Consider the following 9,730-nt stretch of genomic DNA (forward strand, 5'->3'; position numbering starts at 1 on the left):
ACCAAAAAAATATGTATAAAATGAACAAAAACAGAAAAACAATGTACATTTAGGAAAAAATAATAAAAACAATGATAATCAAATGGTACGAAAACTAGAAATTAGTGACGTTTTTGGTGCTGAAGTTTGTCTGCTAATTCTTCGATTGCAGGTTCATACTTGGTGCACTTCAAGGCCAAGTAAGCGCCACTAACTTCATCTGTTAGCCTGTTTCTTTTGTTCATTTTCATATTATTTAATGCTGAGAACAAAGTCTCACAAAAATATGTTGATGAAAAAATTGTTAGCAAAGCCATCGCTAGATTTTTTATGTAGCTAAAAGTGTCAGGTACTCTGTCCAAGCACTCAAAATTTCTTGTTCATAGTTGCACTCTTCTTCATTATTCAAATGATTTCGTTCCAGATTTTCAAGTCTCGACCTTAAGCCGACAAACACATGAGTCCAAATGCTACCTTGAAAATCTGCAAGTTGCATCTCTAAATCGTCAATTTGCATCCATTGGAAGTCCTTTAATTCCAAAGTACTGTAAACAACTACATCCGGATACTTAATTATTTTAATGGTCTGTTCTAGGCTTCTGAATTGGTCAAATTTTTAGCTGAAATATTAAATAACGAGTTTACTATATTCTGGTACATAAGTATGGACTCCATTACACTCGTTGTAGTGGCCTTCTTGAAATACTCTTTTATCCAAGGAAAATACTTATAAGTTTTAGTTTCAACATCTCGCTTGAAAATTTTAAGTTTACTTTCAAAAGATTTGATGTATCCAAACATAACAATACTTTTGCCAAAACCTTGTAATTTTAAGTTCAGTTCATTCATATGAACAGAGAGATCTGTAAAAAACATCAAATTGCTGACCCACTTATGATCATTGATCTGAGGAAAGTTTGACAGATCCTTATTCTCAATAAATACCGTAATTTCTTCAAAGCACTCCACAAATCGCTCAAGTACTTTACCTCGACTCAGCCATCTCACATTATTGAACATCAGTAGTCCACTGCAGCTTGAATCAACTTCCTGTAAAAGTGCAGAAAATTCTCGCTTGTGAAGGGGTTGAGAAGCTATAAAATTCACAATTTTTGTTACAACTGACATTAAATCATTCAATTCTGAGAATCCCGATTTGGCACACAACACCTCCTGATGGATAATGCAATGAAAAGGTACAAGTGGATGTCTAATAGCTTCCAGAAACAATTTCAGGAATCCCACATTTTTTCCCACCATATTTGGTGCCCCATCTGTCGTGACTGACACAATTTTAGAGATATCAATGTTTAGGTCACTGAATGTTTTTATAACAACCTTACCTATTTCGTTTCCTGATGTACTTATTGGCACTGCTTCTAACTTTATCAACTCTTCTCTCATTGTGAGACCATCAGAATATCTAGCAATAATGGCCAACCGAGCATTTGATGTGACATCAGTAGTTTCATCAAGAGAAATCAAAAAATATTTACAACGATTTAAGTCTTTTTTAAATTGATGTTGTACGTTTTTGTTAAGATCTATTATTCTGTCTTTGATAGTATTTTTACTGAGTGGTAACTCAGAAATTCTTTTAATAATATCATCTTTATTTTTCATATCGTGAAATAGAGCTGGTGCACATCTTAGAATTGTTTCCTTAATAAATTCTCCGTCACTGAGGGCTTTTCCATGCTGAGCTACGGAGTGAGCAATACAGTAACTTGCTGATGTTAAATTTGTAGAGCATCTTAAAAATTTAATGATGGAATTTGATTGACTTTTATAGAGGTGTAGCTGCCTAGAAATGTATTCCTTCCTTTCATCGATACTTTTTTTAAGAGCTGACAATGATTAGTTTCAAAATGTCTCTTTAATTCCACATTCTGCTTACTACCATCTCATTACACAGTATGCACAATGACCTGTTGTTTCTGTCGACAATCCCGTACATCTTGGTCCATATGTCTTGAAAGGGTCAGCTTCTGCTACTTCCACTTCCTTTATCATTCAATCTTGCTTTTTTTTTTGATTCTCCATCACAAGGCTGCAAAAATAAATAAATATAAATCACAGCGTTTTTTATAAAAGGTTGATAGGTTTCTTACCTATTAACTTTTTGCAGTGCTGTTGCACTGACTCCTGGTGCAAAACAATTCAAAGATAGTATGTATAACCAACAAATATATGGTGCTGTAATCAATTATCCGACACACAGAATGTCTCGTCGAGCACTGTTGCACTGTATATCTTTTTCTTCTAACCCTCCCACTCCTGTCTCCTAACGAACATGGCGATCAAGTGCGTCCATTTGCCGAATGCACCCGAACGCACGGGAAGCTTACCCAAGGCACATGTTGACAATAACGAGGCCGTTTCCAGAATTGGGCATTTTGTCACTTGAGTAAAAATAAAATGTCATGAGTAAAGATTAATCTCTTTATAGTGCAATTCTTAACCTTTTTATATTAATGTCAATATTGGAACAATGTATCTTGGATGTTTTCACTATGTATCTTTGCTACACAACACCGATGTACATGTTTACATCCGGTTTTAGAATTGCATTATTGATCATGAGTAACATGAGTAATAATATTACTCGAGTGATGCCCAACTCTGGCCATTGCGAGAGACAAATATTTGAATTATGCAATTTTTTGTCTCTGTCTATGCGTGTCACCCAAAATGAGTTCACGTGTCACCTCTGACATGCCTATCATAGGTTCGCCATCACTGGTCTAGTTTCTCCCCGTATGAGTCTGGGTCCCAGGAGACTAGCCTGGAACTGGAGTGCAGAGGGGGAGCTTGAGACTCCCTCCCGATTGAAAAAGACAACTGCGTCCTCAGTTGCCAGCCCTTTCTGCGTGTGCCTCCGTACCTCTGCACTTTACTTCTGCACCTCCTCTGAGTATCAGTGTGCTTTTCTCTTTCCTTATAGTTGTAGAATTTCCACTCAGCCAGCCTTCCTGTGGTTCTGGATGATGTCCGTTTTGTCTTTTAGTTGTTTTTTTTGAAGTGGTTGTGCGAGGCAGCAATTTCAGGTGTTTACCTATGCCGCCATCTTGGTTTCTCTGTTAGGTCTTCTTGATGTAGTGTTCCCTTTATAAAATGTCCGTCTTTTTTTCTTGTCTCCTTTCTTAAAATCTATTTTGTCAGGTATAAGTGTGGCCACATCTGCTTTTCTGTGGATGCTATTTACTTGGAGAATGATTTTCTACCCTTTCACTTTAAGTGTGTCTGTCTTTATATCTTAAATATCTCCGGAAGCTGGCATATGGTCTGTTTTGTTTTTTTAACGATCCACTACTCTGTTCCTCTTTATTGATTAATTCAGTTCTTTAAAATTTAGGATAATTATTGATGTATGAGGATTTCCTTTAGCCATTTTATCTTTTGTTTTCTGGTAACTATGCACCTCCATTTGTTCTTTTCATTTGTGATTGTGTCTGTTATTTTTGTTTGGTAGTATTCTTATGTTCTCTCTCTCTCTCTCTCTCTCTCTCTCTCTCTCTCTCTCTCTCTCTTTCTCTTAAAAATATGTGTTTTATTGTTTTTATTTTAGAGAGAGGAAGAGAGATGGAGAGAGAGGAACATTGATTGGCTGCCTCCTGCACGCCCCCTACTGGGGATTGAGCCCACAACCTGGGCATGTGCCCTGACCAGAAATCGATTATGACCTCCTGGTTCATGGGTTGCTGCTGAATCACTGAGCCACATCAGCTGGGCTCTTTTCTTTAAGTTATGTGTCTCAATGTTGGGTTGTGTGTGTGTGGTTACCATTAGGTTTATAAAAAATAAAATTTTATACATACAGTGGTCCTTTTTCTTTTGAATGTATCTGATATGTATTTTTCTTTGCAAATTCAGACCTCTACCTCTTCCCCTTTTATGTTTTTGTTGTCATTATCCCTGTTTATGCTGTTTGTTGGTGAACTTACTCATAGTTTAAGACCTTTAGTTCTCTGTTTCAGATAGAATAAGCTCCTTAGGTACTTTCTGCAATGGAGGTCTTCTGTATGTTGGTAAAAGTCTTTATTTTTACTATATAGCTAAAGGATGACTTTGCTAGATATATTATTCTTTGCTGGTAATTTCTCTCTCTCAGTAGTTTGAGTATTTTATTCCACTCTCTTCTAGGTCACAGAGTTTCTGCTAAGAAGTCTGATGGTAATTTAATGAACTTTTCTTTACATATTACTTTCTTCTTTTTTTCTGGCTGCCTTGGGAATTCTTTGTCATTAATTTTGTCAGTTTTAATACAATATGCCTTTGATAAGGACTTTTTGGATTGGGATAATTAGGTGTTCTTTTTGTTTCTTGCATTTGAGGACCTAGCTCTTTCCATAGGTTTGGGGAGTTCTCATCAACTATCTAATCTAATAATAGACAAACATGGTAATTGACCATACCTCCGCTGCGCTCCCCATTGACTAATCAGCAATATATGCAAATTAACCGCCAACAAAGATGGTGGCCGGCAGCCACGCAGCTGAAGTGAGCAGGAGGCTTGCTTGCTCCAGTGATGGAGGAAGCCAAGCTTCCTCCCTGCTGCGGCCGGGCTCTGAGCTCCACTCTAAGCAACAAAGTTGCAATTATAGACGCTAAACAAACCCTAGATACCTGCTTTCAGCAGGCTGTGGCCTCGGAGCTGGAGCGGCAACAAAGTTTCAATTATAGAAGGTAAATAAATCCCAGAATAAAAAAAAAAGGAAAAAAGGAGAGGCTGGGAGCTTCAGTCACCGGCTTGGCCAGCCTGAAAACAGCCATCAGCCCCTCATCCAGACTGGCCAGGCACCCCAGTGGGGACCCCCACCCTGAAGGGAGTGCGGGCAGCCTGAAAATAGCCATAAGCTTCTCACCCAGACTGGCCAGGCACCCCAGTGGGGACCCCCACCCTGAAGGGAGTGCGGGCAGCCTGAAAATAGCCATAAGCTTCTCACCCAGGCTGGCCAGGCACCCCACTGGGGACCCCCACCCTGAAGGGGGTGTGACCAGCTGCAAACAGCCATCAGCTCCTCACCCAGGCTGGCCAGGCACCCAAGCGGGACCCCCACCCTGATCCGGGACACCCTTCAGGGCAAACCAGCCGGCCCCACCCGTGCACCAGGCCTCTATCCTATATAGTAAAAGGGTAATATGCAAACTGACCCTAACAGCAGAAAGACTGGGAATGACTGGTCACTATGACACACACTGACCACCAGGGGGCAGACGCTCAATGCAGGAGCTGCCCTCTGGTGGTCAGTGAGCTCCCACATGGAGGAGCTCTGCTCAGCTACAAGCCAGGCTGATGGCTGCCAGTACAGCGGTGGTGGTGGGAGCCTCTCCTGCCTCCTCAGCAGCGCTAAGGATGTCCGACTGCAGCTTAGGCCTGCTCCCTGCTGGCAAGTGGCCATCCCCTGAGGGCTGCCCGGCTGCCAGAGGGATGTCTGATTGCCAGCTTAGGCCCAATCCCCCGAGGAGCAGGCCTAAGCCAGCAGGTGGTCATCCCCTGAGGGGTCCCAGACTGCAAGAGGGTACAGGCTGGGCTGAGGACCCCCCCCCCCAGTGCAAAAATTTTTGTGCACCGGGCCTCTAGTTTTTTTAATAAGCTCTCTGTTCCCTTCTCCCTCTCTTCTTCTGGTAATCCTATTATTCTTACATTGCTCTTTCTGATGGAGTCAGATAGTTCTCATAGAGTTCTCTTATTTTTTTCATATTCAAGTCTCTCTCTACTTTCTTCTGCATAATTTCTAGATTTCTATCTTCAACATCACTAAATCTTTCCTCCATCTTGTTTAGCTCTATATCCTATGCTCACTAGTTCATTTCTGATCTCTTTTATTGAGTTGTTCATCCCAAGAATTGGTTTGGTTCTTATTTAAAGTCTTAATCTCTTTGGTAAAGTACTCATTTTGTTCATTGATGTGGTTTCTGAGTTCATTAAACTGCTTATTTGTGTTTTCTTGCATCTTGTTGATTTTTTTAAGAACTTCAATTTTGAATTCTGTCATTTAAATCGCATATTTTTATTACCTTAAATTTATTTTCCAGAAATTTTTCATTTTCTTTCTTAGCTGCCTCTTTACCTTGATTATTCATGTTTGCTGGATTCCTTTTTTCATCTAGGCATTTATGAATGAGTGGCACTTCTCTAGTACAACGGTCACCAATCGATGGTCTGCTGACCACTGGTGGTTCATGAGGTCTGAAAAGTTGGCGACTGCTGGTTTAAGGAAACCTTTGGAGCAGAGGTCGCCAACCGGTGGTCCGCGGACCACTGGTGGTCCGTGAGGTCCGAAAGGTTGGTGACCACTGCTCTAGTAGACTGATAAGATGAAGCCTTTCTATTGTTTTCCAGGAGGTGGCACTGAATCACAAGTTTTTTAGTGTTCTTGCCCTCCTCTAGCTTTTCAGATCTCCACAGGGTGATGGAAAATGGCCTGTGTTCCCTGTGAAGGTAGGTGCCTTATCTGTGATCCAGTCATTTTTGTCCTGGAGGTCCAACACTTCAAGGGAACATGTTGGGTGATGGGCTTTCAAATCTGTGAAATCCCAGTGCTGTCCTCCTCACCAGTTGCCACAGGCAGTGCAGCCTTGATGTTTGGGGTTGGAGTGAACTGGAGTAACCCAGCTGCCTCCTTTGTAGCTTTGCCCTCTCAGCAATACCTTTACAACATCCTCCCTGCACCTCCACCTGACACCAGGATTAGTTGCAGAGTGCATCCTTTATTTGCTCAGGAGAGTTATGTGTCTATAGTACCAGTCCTCAAGTTTGCAGATTACATGCTTTGCAAACTGTCATAAAGGTTGAGGGGAAGGGAGTTTTAGGAGGATAAGGGAAAGTGGCCAAGCTCTAGGGCAGTGATGGCGAACCTATGACATGCGTGTCAGAGGTGACACGCGAACTCATTTTTTTGGTTGATTTTTCTTTGTTAAATGGCATTTAAACATATAAAATAAATATCAAAAATATAAGTCTTTGTTTTAGTATGGTTGCAAATATCAAAAAATTTCTATATGTGACACGGCACCAGAGTTAAGTTAGGGTTTTTCAAAATGCTGACACGCCTAACTCAAAAGGTTTGCCATCACTGCTCTAGGGCTTAGTTTCTCTGTCTGAAATGCCAATTGCCAGGTAATCATGGCAACACCTCTGTGCTTTGTTGCTGCCCAGGTCACTGGGTTCAGCTGTAGCTTGTATTGCCCATTCCTGCAGGAATGCCCATTAAATCTCTTTACTCCTCTTGGCTGAAAAGAGTACCATCGACTACCTAATTCTTCCTCTTTCCGGCTGAGCCCCACAGTGAGTTCCAGGCTGCAGTGTTGAGTCTGTGGGTCCTTTGAGCTCTTCTCCCTTCCCACTTCCCCAGTTCACTCCCACTTACCCACCTTTAGATGTTTCATTCTCAGATCTCTCAGACATGTTTGTGCATTGAGCTTGGAATCCTTTGTTGAATTATAGCTGCTCAAATTTTTGAAACTTTAAGTGGGGGTACCAAGGGGATCTCTCACACTGCCATTTCTCTGACCAGAGATTTTATATTTCCACCATCCCTTCTAAATTAAGTTGACATTCTATACGGCATGGATTATGAATTTTTATTTTTGTTACTGGATTATTCATTGGTTTTAAACAATCTGTTACACTCATGATATACTTTTTTAAAATTTTTATTAGTATTAGAGAGGAAGAAAGAGAAAGAGAAACATTGATGTGAGAGTGAAACATTGATCAGCTACCTCCTGCACACCCTCTAGTGGGGATTGAGCCTGCAACATGGGCGTGTGCCCTGACTTGGATTCAAATCAGCAACCTTTTCATCAATGCCCAACCGACTGAGCCACACCAGCAAGGGCTCATGACATATTTTGATGCTGACTGTTCCATATTTGGCCAGTGGGAACTTTTTCATATGAAAATTGTGACCTTATATCATATTTCAATCATTTTCTGAGCACTTCCTTACTTCCTGCCCCCATAAAATGTTCCAATCCCATTTGTTTTTCTCTGTTCAACACTGGTATATAGAGTCCTGTTTCTTTGGATATTAGTTCTGGGTAACCTCATTGCTACTGGAATGTCATTGCTTCTATGTCTTCCCCGCTACATAACTATTCTATCTAATAAAAGAGAAACATGGTAATTGGCCGTACATCCGCTACCCTTCCCATTGGATAATCAGGGTGGTATGCAAATTAACTGCCAGCCAAGATGGCGGCCAGCAGCCATGCACTGAAGCGAACAGGGAGGCTTGCTTGCTCCAGTGACTGCGGACTCCAACGTTCCCCGCCTGACTTGCCGGCCTCTCAGCTGCAACTCTAAGCAACTATGTTGCAAATATAGAAGCTAAACCAAACCCCAGAAACCTGCTTTAGTCAGCTGGGCTTCAGCCAGCCGGACTGCAACATTGTATCAAATACAGAAGGTAAACAAAGGCCAGAAACCTGCTTTCAGCAGTCAGCAGCCGAGGCCTCAGAGCTAAAGCTGGCCCAGAATAAAAAAAAAAAGAAAACAAGGAGCGGTTGGAAGCTTCAGTCACTTGCCAGCGGGAAAACAGCCCTCAGCCCCTCACCCAGACTGGCCAGGCACCCCAGTGGGGACCCCCACCCTGATCCAGGACACCCTTCAAGGCAAACCAGCCAGCCACCACCCATGCACCAGGCCTCTATTCTATATAGTAAAAGGGTAATATGCCTCCCAGCACCGGGATCAGCAGAGCCGTGAGGCCTCCTGGCACTGGGATCAGCGTGACAGGGGGCAGCGCCCAAACCCCCTGAACTCCCTGCGGCTCTGTGTGTGACAGGGGGTAGGGCCACAACCTCCCTATCCACCCTGCTCTGTTCGTGACAGGGGAAGGTGCCCCAACCCCCTGATCACCCTGCGGCTCTGTGTGTGACACGGTGTAGCGCCCTAACCCCCTGATCGGCCCTGCTCTGTGTGTGACAGGGTACGGAGCCCCAACCCCCCTGATCGGCCCTGCTCTGTGCATGACCGGGGGAAATGCCCCAACCCCCTGATCGGCCCTGCTCTGTGCATGACAGGGGGTGGCACCGCAACCTCCCCATCGACCCTGCCTTGAGTGTGACAGGGGGCAGTGCCCCAACCCCCCAATCGGCCGTAACCTGAGCATGACTAGGGGTGGCATCACAACCTCCTGATCCGCCCTGCTCTGTGCATGACAGGGGGCAGCACCCCAACTCCCCCATTGGCCCTGCTCTGAGCCTGACCAGGGGCTGCACCTAGGGATTGGGCCTGCCCTCTGCCACCCGGGAGCAGGCCTAAGCCAGCAGGTCATTATCTCCTGAGGGGTCCCAGACTGCGAGAGTGCACAGGACGGGCTGAGGGGCCCCCCTCTCCTCCCCGAGTGCACAAATTTTTGTGCACCGGGCCTCTAGTGTATTTCTATATTAATCTACTAGAGGCCCGGTGCAAGAAATTTGTGCATGGGAGGCGGGGGGCACCTCAGCCAACCCTGTGCCCTTTCACAGTCCAGGAGCCTTCAGGGGATGTCTGACTACGTTTTTAAAAAATCATCCTGTACTTAATTTTCTTACTAACTCCTCCTTTTAAACTTCCCTCACTCTCACATTCTGTTTCTTCTTTTTATTTAACTATTTTCCTGGCCTCACCCCATTTTAGCATCCTTCTCTTTCCTGCTTTCTTTCCCTCCCTCCCTTTGAACCTCCCGTGGCCCCTCTCCCTCCCTCCATCCTCTCTTCTCTCCCTTCATTCCCCATGCCTGTCTCCTTCTTACTCCTCCCC

This window comes from Myotis lucifugus, unplaced genomic scaffold (genome assembly GCF_000147115.1).
Source record: "Myotis lucifugus unplaced genomic scaffold, Myoluc2.0 scaffold_244, whole genome shotgun sequence".
Taxonomy (NCBI): Eukaryota; Metazoa; Chordata; class Mammalia; order Chiroptera; family Vespertilionidae; genus Myotis; species Myotis lucifugus.